We start from the raw sequence: 16,104 nt of genomic DNA, 5'->3' as shown, positions 1-16,104 counted from the left end.
GGCTGGTACTGTATTATTAGTTATAGGAGACTCAGATCAGGCTGGTACTGTATTATTGTTTAAATGAGTCGCAAATGGAGGCTGGTACTGTATTATTAGTTATAGGAGACTCAGATCAGGCTGGTACTGTATTATTAGTTATAGGAGACTCAGATCAAGCTGGTACTGTATTATTAGTTATAGGAGACTCAGATCAGGCTGGTACTGTATTATTAGTTATAGGAGACTCAGATCAGGCTGGTAATGTATTATTAGTTATAGGAGACTCAGATCAGGCTGGTACTGTATTATTAGTTATAGGAGACTCAGATCAGGCTGGTACTGTATTAGTTATAGGAGACTCAGATCAGGCTGGTACTGTATTATTAGTTATAGGAGACTCAGATCAGACTGGTACTGTATTATTAGTTATAGGAGACTCAGATCAGGCTGGTACTGTATTATTAGTTATAGGAGACTCAGATCAGGCTGGTACTGTATTATTAGTTATAGGAGACTCAGATCAGACTGGTACTGTATTATTAGTTATAGGAGACTCAGATCAAGCTGGTACTGTATTATTAGTTATAGGAGACTCAGATCAAGCTGGTTCTTTATTATTAGTTATAGGAGACTCAGATCAAGCTGGTACTGTATTATTAGTTATAGGAGACTCAGATCAAGCTGGTACTGTATTATTAGTTATAGGAGACTCAGATCAAGCTGGTACTGTATCATTAGTTATAGGAGACTCAGATCAAGCTGGTACTGTATTATTAGTTATAGGAGACTCAGATCAAGCTGGTACTGTATTATTAGTTATAGGAGACTCAGATCAAGCTGGTACTGTATCATTAGTTATAGGAGACTCAGATCAAGCTGGTACTGTATTATTAGTTATAGGAGACTCAGATCAAGCTGGTACTGTATTATTGGGTATAGGAGACTCAGATCAGACTGGTACTGTATTATTAGTTATAGGAGACTCATATCAAGCTGGTACTGTATTATTGGGTATAGGAGACTCAGATCAGACTGGTACTGTATTATTAGTTATAGGAGACTCAGATCAAGCTGGTACTGTATTATTAGTTATAGGAGACTCAGATCAAGCTGGTACTGTATTATTGGGTATAGGAGACTCAGATCAGACTGGTACTGTATTATTAGTTATAGGAGACTCATATCAAGCTGGTACTGTATTATTGGGTATAGGAGACTCAGATCAAGCTGGTACTGTGTTATTAGTTATAGGAGACTCAGATCAGGCTGGTAATGTATTATTAGTTATAGGAGACTCAGATCAGGCTGGTACTGTATTATTAGTTATAGGAGACTCAGATCAAGCTGGTACTGTATAATTAGTTATAGGAGACTCAGATCAAGCTGGTACTGTATCATTAGTTATAGGAGACCTCAGATCAAGCTGGTACTGTATTATTAGTTATAGGAGACTCAGATCAGGCTGGTACTGTATTATTAGTTATAGGAGACTCAGATCAGGCTGGTACTGTATTATTAGTTATAGGAGACTCAGATCAAGCTGGTACTGTATTATTGGGTATAGGAGACTCAGATCAGACTGGTACTGTATTATTAGTTATAGGAGACTCAGATCAGACTGGTACTGTATTATTAGTTATAGGAGACTCAGATCAAGCTGGTACTGTATTATTGGGTATAGGAGACTCATATCAAGCTGGTACTGTGTTATTGATTTTGGAAAACTCATATAAAAGCTGGTACTGTATTATTGTTTAAAGGAGTCGCAAATAGAGGCTGGTACCATATTATTGGTTGTATAAAACTCAAATGGGGTCTGGACCTGTATTATTGGATATAGGTGATTCAGATTTATGCTGGTATCTTATTATTGGTTATAGGATATGCAAATAGAGGCTGGTGTAGGCACTATTGGTTATCTGTGACAAATAGAGACTGGTAACATATTATTAGTTATAGACAGCTCAAATAGAGTTTACTACCATATTTTTTGTTACAGACAATAGATTCAGTCTAGTACTGTATTACTGGTTATAGGAGACTAAGATTCAGGCTGGTACCGTATTACTGGTTATAGGAGACTTAGATTCAGGTTGGTAATGTTTTACTAGTTATAGGAGACTTAGATTCAGGCTGGTACCGTATTACTGGTTATAGGAGACTTAGATTCAGGCTGGTACCGTATTACTGGTTATAGGAGACTTAGATTCAGGTTGGTAATGTATTACTAGTTATAGGAGACTTAGATTCAGGCTGGTACTGTATTATTAGTTATAGGAGACTCAGATCAAGCTGGTACTGTATTATTGGGTATAGGAGACTCAGATCAGACTGGTACTGTATAATTAGTTATAGGAGACTCAGATCAAGCTGGTACTGTATCATTAGTTATAGGAGACCTCAGATCAAGCTGGTACTGTATTATTAGTTATAGGAGACTCAGATCAGGCTGGTACTGTATTATTAGTTATAGGAGACTCAGATCAGGCTGGTACTGTATTATTAGTTATAGGAGACTCAGATCAAGCTGGTACTGTATTATTGGGTATAGGAGACTCAGATCAGACTGGTACTGTATTATTAGTTATAGGAGACTCAGATCAGACTGGTACTGTATTATTAGTTATAGGAGACTCAGATCAAGCTGGTACTGTATTATTGGGTATAGGAGACTCATATCAAGCTGGTACTGTGTTATTGATTTTGGAAAACTCATATAAAAGCTGGTACTGTATTATTGTTTAAAGGAGTCGCAAATAGAGGCTGGTACCATATTATTGGTTGTATAAAACTCAAATGGGGTCTGGACCTGTATTATTGGATATAGGTGATTCAGATTTATGCTGGTATCTTATTATTGGTTATAGGATATGCAAATAGAGGCTGGTGTAGGCACTATTGGTTATCTGTGACTTAAATAGAGACTGGTAACATATTATTAGTTATAGACAGCTCAAATAGAGTTTACTACCATATTTTTTGTTACAGACAATAGATTCAGTCTAGTACTGTATTACTGGTTATAGGAGACTAAGATTCAGGCTGGTACCGTATTACTGGTTATAGGAGACTTAGATTCAGGTTGGTAATGTATTACTAGTTATAGGAGACTTAGATTCAGGCTGGTACCGTATTACTGGTTATAGGAGACTTAGATTCAGGTTGGTAATGTATTACTAGTTATAGGAGACTTAGATTCAGGCTGGTACCGTATTACTGGTTATAGGAGACTTAGATTCAGGCTGGTACCGTATTACTGGTTATAGGAGACTTAGATTCAGGCTGGTACTGTATTACTGGTTATAGGAGACTCAGATTCAGGCTGGTACTGTATTACTGGTTATAGGAGACTAAGATTCAGGCTGGTACTGTATAACTGGTTATAGGAGACTTAGATTCAGGCTGGTACTGTATTACTGGTTATAGGACACTCAGATTCAGGCTGGTACCGTATTACTGGTTATAACAGGAGACTCAGATTCAGGCTGGTACCGTATTACTGGTTATAACAGGAGACTCAGATTCAGGCTGGTACCGTATTACTGGTTATAACAGGAGACTCAGATTCAGGCTGGTACCGTATTACTGGTTATAACAGGAGACTCAGATTCTGGCTGGCACTGTATTACTGGGTATAGGAAACTCAGATTCAGGCTGACACCGTATTACTGGTTATAGGAGACTCAGATTCAGGCTGGTACCGTCTTACTGGGTAAAGAAGCCTCAGATTCAGGCTAATATCATATTACCCTGTATAGAAGCTTCAGGCTGGTACCGTATTACCGGTTATAGGAGACTCAGATTCAGGCTGATATCATATTATCCTGTATAGAAGCCTCAGGCTGGCACCGTATTACTGGTTATAGGAGAATCAGATTCAGGCAGGTACCGTATTACTGGTTATAGGAGAATCAGATTCGGGCTGGTACCATATTACTGGTTATAGGAGACTTAGATTCAGGCTGGTACTGTATTACTGGTTATAGGACACTCAGATTCAGGCTGGTACCGTATTACTGGTTATAACAGGAGACTCAGATTCAGGCTGGTACCGTATTACTGGTTATAACAGGAGACTCAGATTCAGGCTGGTACCGTATTACTGGTTATAACAGGAGACTCAGATTCAGGCTGGTACCGTATTACTGGTTATAACAGGAGACTCAGATTCTGGCTGGCACTGTATTACTGTGTATAGGAAACTCAGATTCAGGCTGACACCGTATTACTGGTTATAGGAGACTCAGATTCAGGCTGGTACCGTCTTACTGGGTAAAGAAGCCTCAGATTCAGGCTAATATCATATTACCCTGTATAGAAGCTTCAGGCTGGTACCGTATTACCGGTTATAGGAGACTCAGATTCAGGCTGATATCATATTATCCTGTATAGAAGCCTCAGGCTGGCACCGTATTACTGGTTATAGGAGAATCAGATTCAGGCAGGTACCGTATTACTGGTTATAGGAGAATCAGATTCGGGCTGGTACCATATTACTGGTTATAGGAGACTTAGGGACTGATTCTGCAAGGAACGCACGGATGCAGACGCACACAATTGTCCGATGTTCGTGGTCTGCGCATGCATCTGGGTCACAATGCGCATGCGCGAACCGCTCACTGCATCCGCAAAAGCGAGCGCAGTGAATACTCAAACCCAGGGAAAAGTGATTGGCAGGAAGTGCCGTTTGTGGGTGGATACGGAGAGTGGTCGGCCGAACGCTGCCGTGCCAGTCAGTTTGCACCCTGTTACAGGGGCATGCATAAATTAGCCACTGGTGTCCCTCTGCGTGCAGGCAGTCTCTCAACTGCTGCAGATCCGATGTTACTCGATATTCCCAATGTTTTCTCAGCCTTGCGCATCAGTACGGACGTTACCGGAGGGTAAAGGGAGCGGCATTATATAGTGCTGGGCGTCTACATCTTTGTGCTGCGATTGCCGTGCGTATGCAATCATTAGCATTTTCACGCAGCGGCCCGGTGCCTGTGTCTGCATCCATGCGTTCCTTGCTGAATCAGGCCCTTAGATTCAGGCTGGTACCGTATTACTGGGTATAGGAGACTCAGATTCAGGCTGATACTGTATAACTGGGTATAGAAGCCTCAGATTCAGACTGACATCATATTACCCTGTATAGAAGTCTCAGGCTGGTACTGTATTACTGGGTATAGGAGACTCACATTCAGACTGGTCCTGTATACCTGGATATAGAAGCCTCAGATTTAGACTGAGATCATAATACTCTGTATAGAAGCCTCAGGCTGGTACCGTATTACTGGGTATAGGAGACTCAGATTCAGGCTGATACCGTATTACTGGGTATAGGAGACTCAGATTTTATTTATTTATTTATTTATTACCAGTTATTTATATAGTGCACACATATTCCGCAGCGCTTTACAGAGAATATTTGTCCATTCACATCAGTCCCTGCCCCAGTGGAGCTTACAATCTATATTCCCTTTCACATGCTCACACACATACACACTAGGGTTAATTTGTGTTGGGAGCCAATTAACCTACCAGTATATTTTTGGAGTGTGGGAGGAAACCGGAGTACCCGGAGGAAACCCACGCAAGCACAGGGAGAATATACAAACTCCACACAGTTCAGGCTGGTACCGTATTACTGGGAAAAGAAGCCTCAGATTCATACTAATATCATATCTCCCTGTATAGAAGCCTCAGGCTGGTACCGTATTACTGGGTATAGGAGACTCAGTTTCAGGCTCGTACCGTATTACTGGGTATAGGAGACTCAGATTCAGGTTGGTACCGTATTACTGGGTATAGGAGACTCAGATTCAGGTTAGTACTGTATTATTGGTTATAGTAGACTCAGATTCAGGTTGGTACTGTATTATTGGTTATAGTAGACTCAGATTCAGGTTGGTACTGTATTATTGGTTATAGTAGACTCAGATTCAGGTTGGTACTGTATTACTGGGTATAGGAGACTAATGGTGCATACACACGGTCAGATTTTTCTTCAGATCTGAACGATAACGATTTAAAAAATCGTTCAATCGTTTATATCTGAAGGAAAATCTGACATATCTGTCAGATCTGTCAGATGAACGATTTGAACGATGCTCGTTCCCGATGGTCAGATAACGATATCTGACATCTGATGTGTTTGCAGTCAGACTTGGACGATTCCATTCATTTTAATGCAGTCAAAAATCGTTCAAATCTTCAGGCCGGTACTGTATTACTGGTTATAACAGGAGACTCAGATTCAGGCTGGTACCGTATTACTGGTTATAACAGGAGACTCAGATTCAGGCTGGTACCGTCTTACTGGTTATAACTGGAGACTCAGATTCAGGCTGGTACCGTCTTACTGGGTAAAGAAGCCTCAGATTCAGGCTAATATCATAATTACCCTGTATAGAAGCCTCAGGCTGGTACCGTATTACTGGTTATAGGAGACTCAGATTCAGGCTAATATCATATTACTCTGTATAGAAGCCTCAGTCAGGACTTAGTAAAACTGGCGCATAGGAAACAGGTGCTGTAAGACTTAGCAGCCAATCTTTCCAAGACGTTAGATTTTATTGAAACATTATTCCCTGTTTCCTAAATATGACGGAATCTGGACGTTGCTGGGCACCTCATCTTCTCCTCCAGTTATCTCCAATCACGTAAGGTTTAAATATTTGTGCAGTTTATGTAGTTACAGAGATTTATGTACATTTATATTTAGTTTGTGTGTTGTATATAGACGGTTGGGGCATTATCCGACCCTAATTAAATCACCCATATATTGATAGATATATACTGAAAATATAGATACACAGAGATAGGTGGCAGGAATTGTTCTCTCTGTATAGGAATGCAGTGAGTGAATGTAGTAGAGGCTGATGGGCGCTTACATGCAGCTTAGTACATATCGGTATGTGACAAGTCTCTGCCATGGGGATGTGGGGACTTTCCCAATATAGAAAGTGATTCTGTTACCAGCTGGTCTAGCGACGGCTATTTCATCTCCATAACAGCCCCAGAGTATAATGTTACCACCCTTCGCCTTAGCCGTGTGACTCCCGGGTGATCCTGCGTCACCAGCTCCCGCCTACTTATTAAGGGGAGAATTATCTATCACTGGCATAGACCCCGCCATAGAAAAGTTACCTACATAACAAGGATTGTGGTAGTACGAGTACCACCACAGTCCCCATCTCCCTATCAGCACCTGAGGACGCTGACAGCAGAGGATATTGCTAGAAAATATGTTGTTTTTTTATTTAAATAGAGAGAGAGCGAGAGAGAGAGAGCTTGATATTTAAATAAAAAAACTTAGGGCCTGATTCAGTCCCACGCTCGCAAGCGGGTCGATAGTCGGGCAGGGCTCGCAGCAAAATGGGGCGGCTGTCGATGTTGATCGACAGCTCGCCCTGTTTTGTAGGCTGGTCGGGGGGGGGGTGGCTGCACAAACGGAGGCGTTTAGGAACGCCTGCCGTTTGTGGGCGGCCCTACTATTAGAGCAGGAAGTTCACTGGGGCTTGCGGTGGACGAGACCCTACCACAAGGGTCTCGTCGCAAGCCCGATGGTTGCGATAATCGCCAGGCCAAACCCGCTAAAGCTGTGGGTGGTCACCCACAGCTTAGCGAACGGCCTGGAGGCCGGGGTAAAAAAAAAAGCGCCTGCCCTGATTCAGAGTGAGGGCTCGCAGATAGCGAGCGTCTGTGATTCAGGGCCTTGGCCTTGACATTATGTTACTTATTCACGGGTCTATTTACTAAGCCTTGGAAGGAGATAAAGTGAACGGTGATAAAGTCCCAATCAATCAGCTCCTAACTGCCATGTCACAGGCTGAGTTTGAAAAATGACAGTTAGAAGCTGATTGGTTGGGACGTTATCTCTGTTCACGTTATCTCTAGCCAAGGCTTAGTAAATAGACCCCTCAATGTTTTCGGTACTCCCAAAGCCATGGCGCTTGGGTTTGCCTAGTGGTCGCCCTGTTCCGTAAGTAAGAAGCTCTCCCTGTTTACACATTTCTCTGAGAACAGTGCACAGATTGGGACACACCTACTGCGTCTGCGTGACCTGCGTGCTGTAACCGACCATGTATCTTGCCGGGGGGTGGGGGTAGACGCAGGGAAAGTTTGTAAGAGACGTTTATTTTTTTTACTTTATGTCTTAAAATACATATAATTCATTATATTAGTGTACATCACTGCTGCTTGGAGCTTTGTCTAGTGGTTATTACATTTTACACCTTCATTAAACCGTGTATGTCTGACATTTTATACCTTTATTACGCCTGTGTGTCTAGCATTTTATACCTTTACTACACTTGTCTGTCTGATGTTTTATACCTTTAATTTAACCTTTATTACACCTGTTACTGGGAGGGAAAGGACAAAAGATATACAAGTACCATAGTAGCTCCTCATTCAGTGCAGAAATCATGGATCCAATTTGCACTAATGTCAGGAGCAAAGAAGGATTGCGGTCGTCCGTTATAGAGTGTCAGTTGCGTAACTAGGGTATTTAAAGCCCAGGGCAAGTTAAAAAACAGAGCCCCCCTCCCAAGTAGGTGCGCATGCTGAAAAAGTGGGCGTGGTCATATGTCACAAGGGGCGTGGTCACTGCAAAATGGGGGCATGGCAACATGTTTCTCGTCACTCTGGAAACATTCCTTTCCATTCCATATGCACCTTAATGCCCCAAGTTGTAGTGCCCCTCTTGCAATGCCCACTGTTGTAGTGCCGCATATGCAATGTCCCCAGTAGCAGTGCCCCTTATGCAGTGCCCCCAGTAATGCACCCTTATACAGTACCCCTTATGCAGTGCCCCTTATACAGTGCCCCCAGTAATGCCCCTTATACAGGGCCGCTAGTACTGGACCCCCCTATGCAGTGCTCCCAGTAGTGCCCCCAGTAGTGGTCCCCCTTATGCAGTGCCCCCAGTAGTGGTCCCCCTTATGCAGTGCTCCCAGTAGTGCCCCTTATACAGTGCCCCCAGTAGTGGTCCCCCTATGCAGTGCCCCTTATACATTGCCCCCAGTAGTGGTCCCCCTATGCAGTGCTCCCAGTAGTGCCCCTTATACAGTGCCCCCAGTAGTGGTCTCCCTATGCAGTGCTCCCAGTAGTGCCCCTTATACATTGCCCCCAGTAGTGGTCCCCCTATGCAGTGCCCCTTATACATTGCCCCCAGTAGTGGTCCCCCTATGCAGTGCTCCCAGTAGTGCCCCTTATACAGTGCCCCCAGTAGTGGTCCCCCTATGCAGTGCCCCTTATACATTGCCTCCAGTAGTGGTCCCCCTATGCAGTGCTCCCAGTAGTGCCCCTTTTACAGTGCCCCCAGTAGTGGTCCCCCTATGCAGTGCTCCCAGTAGTGCCCCTTATACATTGCCCCCAGCAGTGGTCCCCCTATGCAGTGCCCCTTATACATTGCCCCCAGTAGTGGTCCCCCTATGCAGTGCTCCCAGTAGTGCCCCTTATACAGTGCCCCCAGTAGTGGTCCCCCTATGCAGTGCCCCTTATACATTGCCCCCAGTAGTGGTCCCCCTATGCAGTGCTCCCAGTAGTGCCCCTTATACATTGCCCCCAGTAGTGGTCCCCCTTGTGCAGTGCTCCCAGTAGTGCCCCTTATGCAGTGCCCCCAGTAGTGGTCCCCCTTATGCAGTGCTCCCAGTAGTGCCCCTTATACAGTGCCCCCAGTAGTGGTCCCCCTTATGCAGTGCCCCCAGTAGTGGTCCCCCTTATGCAGTGCTCCCAGTAGTGCCCCTTATACAGTGCCCCCAGTAGTGGTTCCCCCTATGCAGTGCCCCTTATACAGTGCCCCAGTAGTAGTCACACCTATGCATCCCATCACCTACTGCGAGAGCCAAAAGATGGAGGTCATGAGTGAACTCCAGCCCGGCTTCAGCAGTGGGCACAGCAGTCAATGAGAGTCTGTCTGACTCTCATTGGCTCCCAAAACAAACACACTGTCACCGGGTAGTTTGTTACTGTGTAGTGCGGTCAACACTACACTGACCAGTACCCTGCTCCCCGGCCGGAGGCGCCCCCCCGCGTCGCCGGTCCGATGGTGCCCGGGGCACGAGCCCTGCTTGGCTCCCTGGGCACGAGCCCTGCTCGGCTCCCCTAGTTATGCCACTGCTGAGTGTAGTGGTCACACGCTCCAATCAAAGATGTCTGCGATCTCGTATGCAGGAAACATGGCTTCGGCGTCTCAGTTACGGCGCCCATTCTTAGTTACCATACACTAACTCAGGAGGTTGAGGCTTGCATGATCTGTGTCTGATGTATGTGTACACAGTTACGGACAGCTGCGATGGCTCTGGTGGGCGTCTCAGTACAAGTCCCGCCCACTGTTGCATTAGCCTATCTTCCCATATCCACAGCTGCGGCAGCATTGGCGTTCTACGCTGAATCAGACCCTGTAAGCGATGTAACATATATTTCCCCGTTACCTGACCATGCAATGTAATGTATCACACGTGCCCTTGAGAAATTAGGATTTGGGGCATTTTCCAGTCTGGATTTAAAAAGTGTGTCTACAGCTTCAAATTTATTTCTGGGACAGTGTAAAGTGGGGATTCCGGGTTCCTATCATCCCCGCGTGTGTTACCCTATGATGTCACAGAGTATTACCTTCTCACCAACTGCACAATACTACATACTGCATTCAACTCCCATGGGTCAGTACAGTTATTTGCAATGTGGGCGATGTGCCATCAGAAGGGCGTGGGAATGAGCGTAATGGACGGCTCAAGGCGACTGCAACATTGCTCATTTTACCTCGCAGTGGGTGCTGAGGGGCCTGGACTATGCCTATACATTGTTACGTGTGTTTTTTGGGCCAAGGTGATCATGACCTTATTACAGGTCACCCACAGCTATACGAGCGGCCAGGAGGCCGCTCTAAAAATGACGAAGGACGGCCCTGATTTTGAGCGAGTGCTCTGTCAGAGCGTCCGGCTCTGAATCAGGGCCTGTGGGGGTCATTCAGACCCGCTCGCGAGCGGCAGGACGCTCGCAAGCGGGTCGATGTTCCCCACTGTGCATGCGCACGATGGAGGGAGCTCCGTTGTGCGCATGGGCGAGACCCGGCGAGCGACGGGCTCACCATCGCTCCGGGTCTCGCACCAAAGGGGGCGAGCTGTCGATGTTGATTGACAGCACGCCCCCTTTGGTGGGCGTGACGGGGGCGTGCCTGCCAGACGGAGGCGTTCCCATGAACGTTCGTCTGAAGCCGGCCCCACTGACATCACTAGTGATGTCAGTGGGAGTGATTTTGGCTCTGATAGAGCCAAAATCACTCCAGGGCTTGCGGCAGCGAGACCCTACCGCAGGGTTTCCGTCGCAAGCCCGATGGTCGCGATGGTCAAGACCATCGCGACCATCATCATGGACGCTCGCTATAGCGGTGGGTGGTAACCCACAGCTATGCGAGCGTCCATGAGGACGCTCCAAAAAAAGGTAGGAGGGCCCTGATCCAGAGTGAGCGCTCTGGTCAGAGCGTTCAGCTCTGAATCAGGCCCTGTGTCTCTTCAGTCGGCAGCAGGTCCAGTGACATAGGTGTGGGGGCCATTGCCACCCCCCCTACCTCTCTCCCAGGGGAGTGTTTGCAGTCATACATCCATAGTAATCTGTGTATAAATAGTGCAGCACATGCCGGGAAGCTCCTCTCCTCCGCTGGGGCCGCAGACGTGACGGACAGAGGAATGCAGAATTACCTGTTGCGTGTATTGGTCTCACCTGTGCGTGTTCACATGACCGCCAGATTATTAGGGCGAGGAGATTTTAATGTTTGACTCACCAAACACTGATTGTTGTGTAACATCCTCTCGTGACACAATGTGACGAGGAGGATGACCTCAAACATTCATTTGTAGGATGTCAGAGGGGGCAGCAGGGGGGGGGGGGGGGTGTTTTGTTTATTTGTTATTTTACTTGATCTGCAGATCAGTTAAAAGTGATGGAGTTTATTATTATAACGTTATTACATGTTATTATTTGATGCGTTACATTTTGTTCATATTTATACTGTATATGCATTACATGTTGTTTTGTCCTAAGAAATCTGTGGGGCTTGTGGCTTCTGTGCCTTTCTCTCCCCATTCCAGGGTGATGAGTGATAGAGACGTCTCACCCTAGGTAAGTGCGCACTTGTCTACTGGTGACGGCGAGAGGTGGTCGCGACTTGGAGATGTCACTTATGTCATCACTTATATATCTACTAACCAGCATCCTCTATGGAATGCAGCCATCAATTTGGAGGGTGGTGCTTCTCTAGCTTGCAGAAGTGCAGAGCCAGAGCCTGTAAGATTGGCTGACAGGTTTCCATAGTTACAGAGATGATATCGAAGATTGGCTAAAAGGCCTCCATGGTTACAGAGATGATTTGTAATATTGGCTAACAGGTCTCCATGGTTACAGAGATGATGTGTATGATTGGCTAACAGGTCTCCATAGTTACAGAGATGATTTGTAATATTGGCTAACAGGTCTCCATGGTTACAGAGATGATGTGTATGATTGGCTAACAGGTCTCCATAGTTACAGAGATGATTTGTAATATTGGCTAACAGGTCTCCATGGTTACAGAGATGATGTGTATGATTGGCTAACAGGTCTCCATAGTTACAGAGATGATATTGAAGATTGGCTAAAAGGTCTCCATGCTTACAGAGATGATTTGTAATATTGGCTAACAGGTCTCCATGGTTACAGAGATGATTTCTAAATTGGCTAAAAGGTCTCCGTGGTTACAGAGATGATTTGTAATATTGGCTAACAGGTCTCCATGGTTACAGAGATGATTTCTAAATTGGCTAAAAGGTCTCCGTGGTTACAGAGATGATTTGTAATATTGGCTAACAGGTCTCCATCTTTACAGAGATGATGTGTATGATTGGCTAACAGATCTCCATGGTTACAGAGACGATGTGTAAGATTGGCTAACAGGTCTCCATGGTTACAGACTATGTGTATGATTGGCTAACAGGTCTTCATAGTTACAGAGATGGTGTGTAAGATTGGCTAACAGGTCTCCATGGTTACAGAGACGATATATATGATTGGCTAGCAGGTCTCCATAGTTATAGAGATGGTTTGTACATGCTGCAGATTGTTGGATTAACTCACATGGGCATGACCAGTCACAATGAGCTAACTGTTGTGCTGTGCCACAGTGCCACCCTAGGCCAGTGATTCCCAACCTCAATCCTCAAGGCACATTAACAGTCCTGGTTTTAGTGATATCCATGCTTAAGCACAGATGGTTAAATCAAAATAACTGAGGTACTAATTCTCCTGTGTTCAAGTATGGCTATCCTTAAAACCTGGACTGTTAGTGTGCCGTGAGGACTGTGGTTGGGAACCCCTGCCATAGACTATCGCAAATGTTGATGGTGCGACCGATGTTGTGTCGATGTTGGTGCGTTTATTTACAATCTCCTTCGCAAATGCACAAACCACGTAGCCTGAAAGAGGGCGTCTCAGCGCTCGCACAAACGACATATCACCCACAGCTTAGGCATTGTGGGTACTGAACAAACATAAAATATAATATGTGCGGCGCCTCTTGCCTTCCTCCAGCAGGCCCAGGCTATTCACTAGTTCCTGTCCCCTAGGGTGGGGGGGGCGTCGTGGAGCCACCGTCCTAGAGATAACCGTTACAATGCTGAATAGCATTGGGCACTACCCGGTAGATCTGAGCAGCAGGATAGTATAAATATTTTGCTCTCATACGTTTGTATATAAGATTAAATGCAGTCTTATAATTAAAAGAAAAAAAGAAATGCTCCTGTAAATTAAAAAATATCAACAAATATATATAATTTGCTTAGTCCCTTTGTCCGGAACGCTCTTTGAATTTGAACATCACAAAGACTAATTAAGATATTAATGTGATTCTTTTGCGACGGATTTCAATCAGCAATAAATTACAGAATTTGGAATAAAACTGTATAAACTTTGATGAAGAAAGAAAAATAGACAAAAACCATAATAAATGTTTTAGTATAGTAACCTTAAAATGTGAAGAAAACTGCCAGAACACTGAGGCGGCATAGTGACCCGGGTGAAGCGAAAAAGGGGTGACCGCTGCCGGCTGCTGTTCTCACGCACTACTGGTGGTCTGTGCTCTCACATGGACCCGGCGCCCTAGCCATGTGCGGACACTCCTGATTGGCCACCTGGCTGCGTGACGTAGCTATTACATAATGAGGGAGGGCGCGCTGGCGGCACAACACGTGAGGCTGCCGCCGTAGGGGGCGCTCTTCCCTCACCTACTTTCTCCAACACGTCGATTCCAGGCTCGCAACTCCCAGCCAATCAGCATCGGGTTTGCACCTGGAAAGCAACGCCTCTTTTCTCCGCTTTCCACGAGAACTGCCGGCAGCCGCTGATTGGCAGGAGGCTGGGAGACGGGGAGGCGGAGTTACAGTGCGTTATCATTTGCATCTATAGGGGCTCAGCTTGCAATACCCCCAGGAAACGGTCCATTTTGCTTCAGAGTCCGTGGACAAATATATCATCGCACTTACAAATTGGCGAAATGTTACAATAAAAAAATCCCCAAATCCCATAAAAGGGCGTGGCTTAGTCATTATGTTTCATTTGCGCGGGTGGCGGCCGGTGCGAGAGACTTGCCCTCGCCCACTCGTTCCGGAAAGAGTAGGTAAGTATGCATAGATTGTAAGCTCCACTGGGGCAGGGACTGATGTGAGTGAGTGTAATATTCTCTGTACAGCGCTGCGGAATATGTGTGCGCTATATAAATAACTGGTAATAAAAGAAATAACTGCGCATATGACATTGCTATTACCTGAAACTGCTTCCGCGATCCATGGGTGGTTTAGGGTGGAGACTGGGAGGTGACCTCAGTTATTTGCAAAAAGAGGAGGTGTCATGGGCATGTCATGGGAGTGTTATGGGCGTGTCATGGGCATTATGGGCATGTCATGGGAGTGTTATGGGAGTGTAATGGGCATTATGGGCATGTCATGGGAGTGTTATGGGCGTGTCATGGGAGTGTAATGGGCATTATGGGCGTGTTATGGGAGCGTCATGGGCGTGTTATGGGAGCGTCATGTGCGTGTTATGGGAGTGTTATGGGCGTGTCATGGGAGTGTTATGGGCGTGTCATGGGAGTGTAATGGGCATTATGGGCGTGTTATGGGAGCGTCATGGACGTGTTATGGGAGTATCATGGGCGTGTTATGGGAGCGTCATGGACGTGTTATGGGAGCGTTATGGGAGTGTCATGGGCGTGTTATGGGAGTGTCATGGGTGTGTTATGGGAGTGTCATGGGCGTGTTATGGGAGCGTCATGGGCGTGTAAGCATCATGAACGTGTTATGGGAGAGTCATGGACGTGTTATGGGAGAGTCATGGACGTGTTATGGGAGCGTCATGGGCGTGTTATGGGAGCGTCATGGGTGTGTTATGGGAGTGTCATGGGTGTGTTATGGGAGCGTCATGAGAGTGTAACGGGAGCATCATGGACGTGTTATGGGAGCATCATGGACGTGTTATGGGAGCGTCATGTGCGTGTTATGGGAGCGTCATGTGCGTGTTATGGGAGTGTCATGGGTGTGTTATGGGAGCGTCATGAGAGTGTAACGGGAGCATCATGGACGTGTTATGGGAGCATCATGGACGTGTTATGGGAGCGTCATGTGCGTGTTATGGGAGCGTCATGGACGTGTTATGGGAGCGTCATGGGCGTGTTATGGGAGAGTCATGGGCGTGTTATGGGAGAGTCATGGACGTGTTATGGGAGCGTCATGGGCGTGTTATGGGAGCGTCATGGGTGTGTTATGGGAGTGTCATGGGTGTGTTATGGGAGCGTCATGGGCGTGTTATGGGAGCGTCATGTCCGTGTTATGGGAGCGTCATGGGCGTGTTATGGGAGCGTCATGGGCGTGTTATGGGAGCGTCATGGGCGTGTTATGGGAGAGTCATGGGCGTGTTATGGGAGAGTCATGGGCGTGTTATGGGAGAGTCATGGGCGTGTTATGGGAGCGTCATGGGCGTGTTATGGGAGCGTCATGGGCGTGTTATGGGAGCGTCATGGGCGTGTTATGGGAGCGTCATGGGAGTGTTATGGGAGCGTCATGGGAGTGTTATGGGAGCGTCATGGACGTGTTATGGGAGCGTCATGGA

The 16,104-nt window shown here is 46.1% G+C and overlaps 1 protein-coding gene across 4 annotated transcripts in view; it reads left to right on the top strand.

Moving 5' to 3' along the window:
- ARHGEF10L (Rho guanine nucleotide exchange factor 10 like) overlaps positions 1 to 16,104 on the top strand; it is a 154,900-nt gene that overhangs the window by 25,288 nt on the left and 113,508 nt on the right. The window contains exon 1 of one of the 4 annotated variants that reach the window (XM_088463235.1): positions 6,490 to 6,626. The exons of the other annotated variants lie outside the window; for them this stretch is intronic. The gene's annotated coding sequence lies outside the window, so the exon portion shown is untranslated. Of the gene's footprint in view, positions 1 to 6,489; positions 6,627 to 16,104 lie in introns of those variants that run through there. 4 annotated transcript variants of the gene reach the window in all.

Source organism: Taudactylus pleione, unplaced genomic scaffold (genome assembly GCF_031769625.1).
Source record: "Taudactylus pleione unplaced genomic scaffold, aTauple2 ptg001334l, whole genome shotgun sequence".
NCBI classification, from domain to species: Eukaryota; Metazoa; Chordata; class Amphibia; order Anura; family Myobatrachidae; genus Taudactylus; species Taudactylus pleione.
The sequence above is the reverse complement of the archived record's forward strand: the minus strand, read 5'-3'. Positions and strand labels throughout refer to the sequence as shown.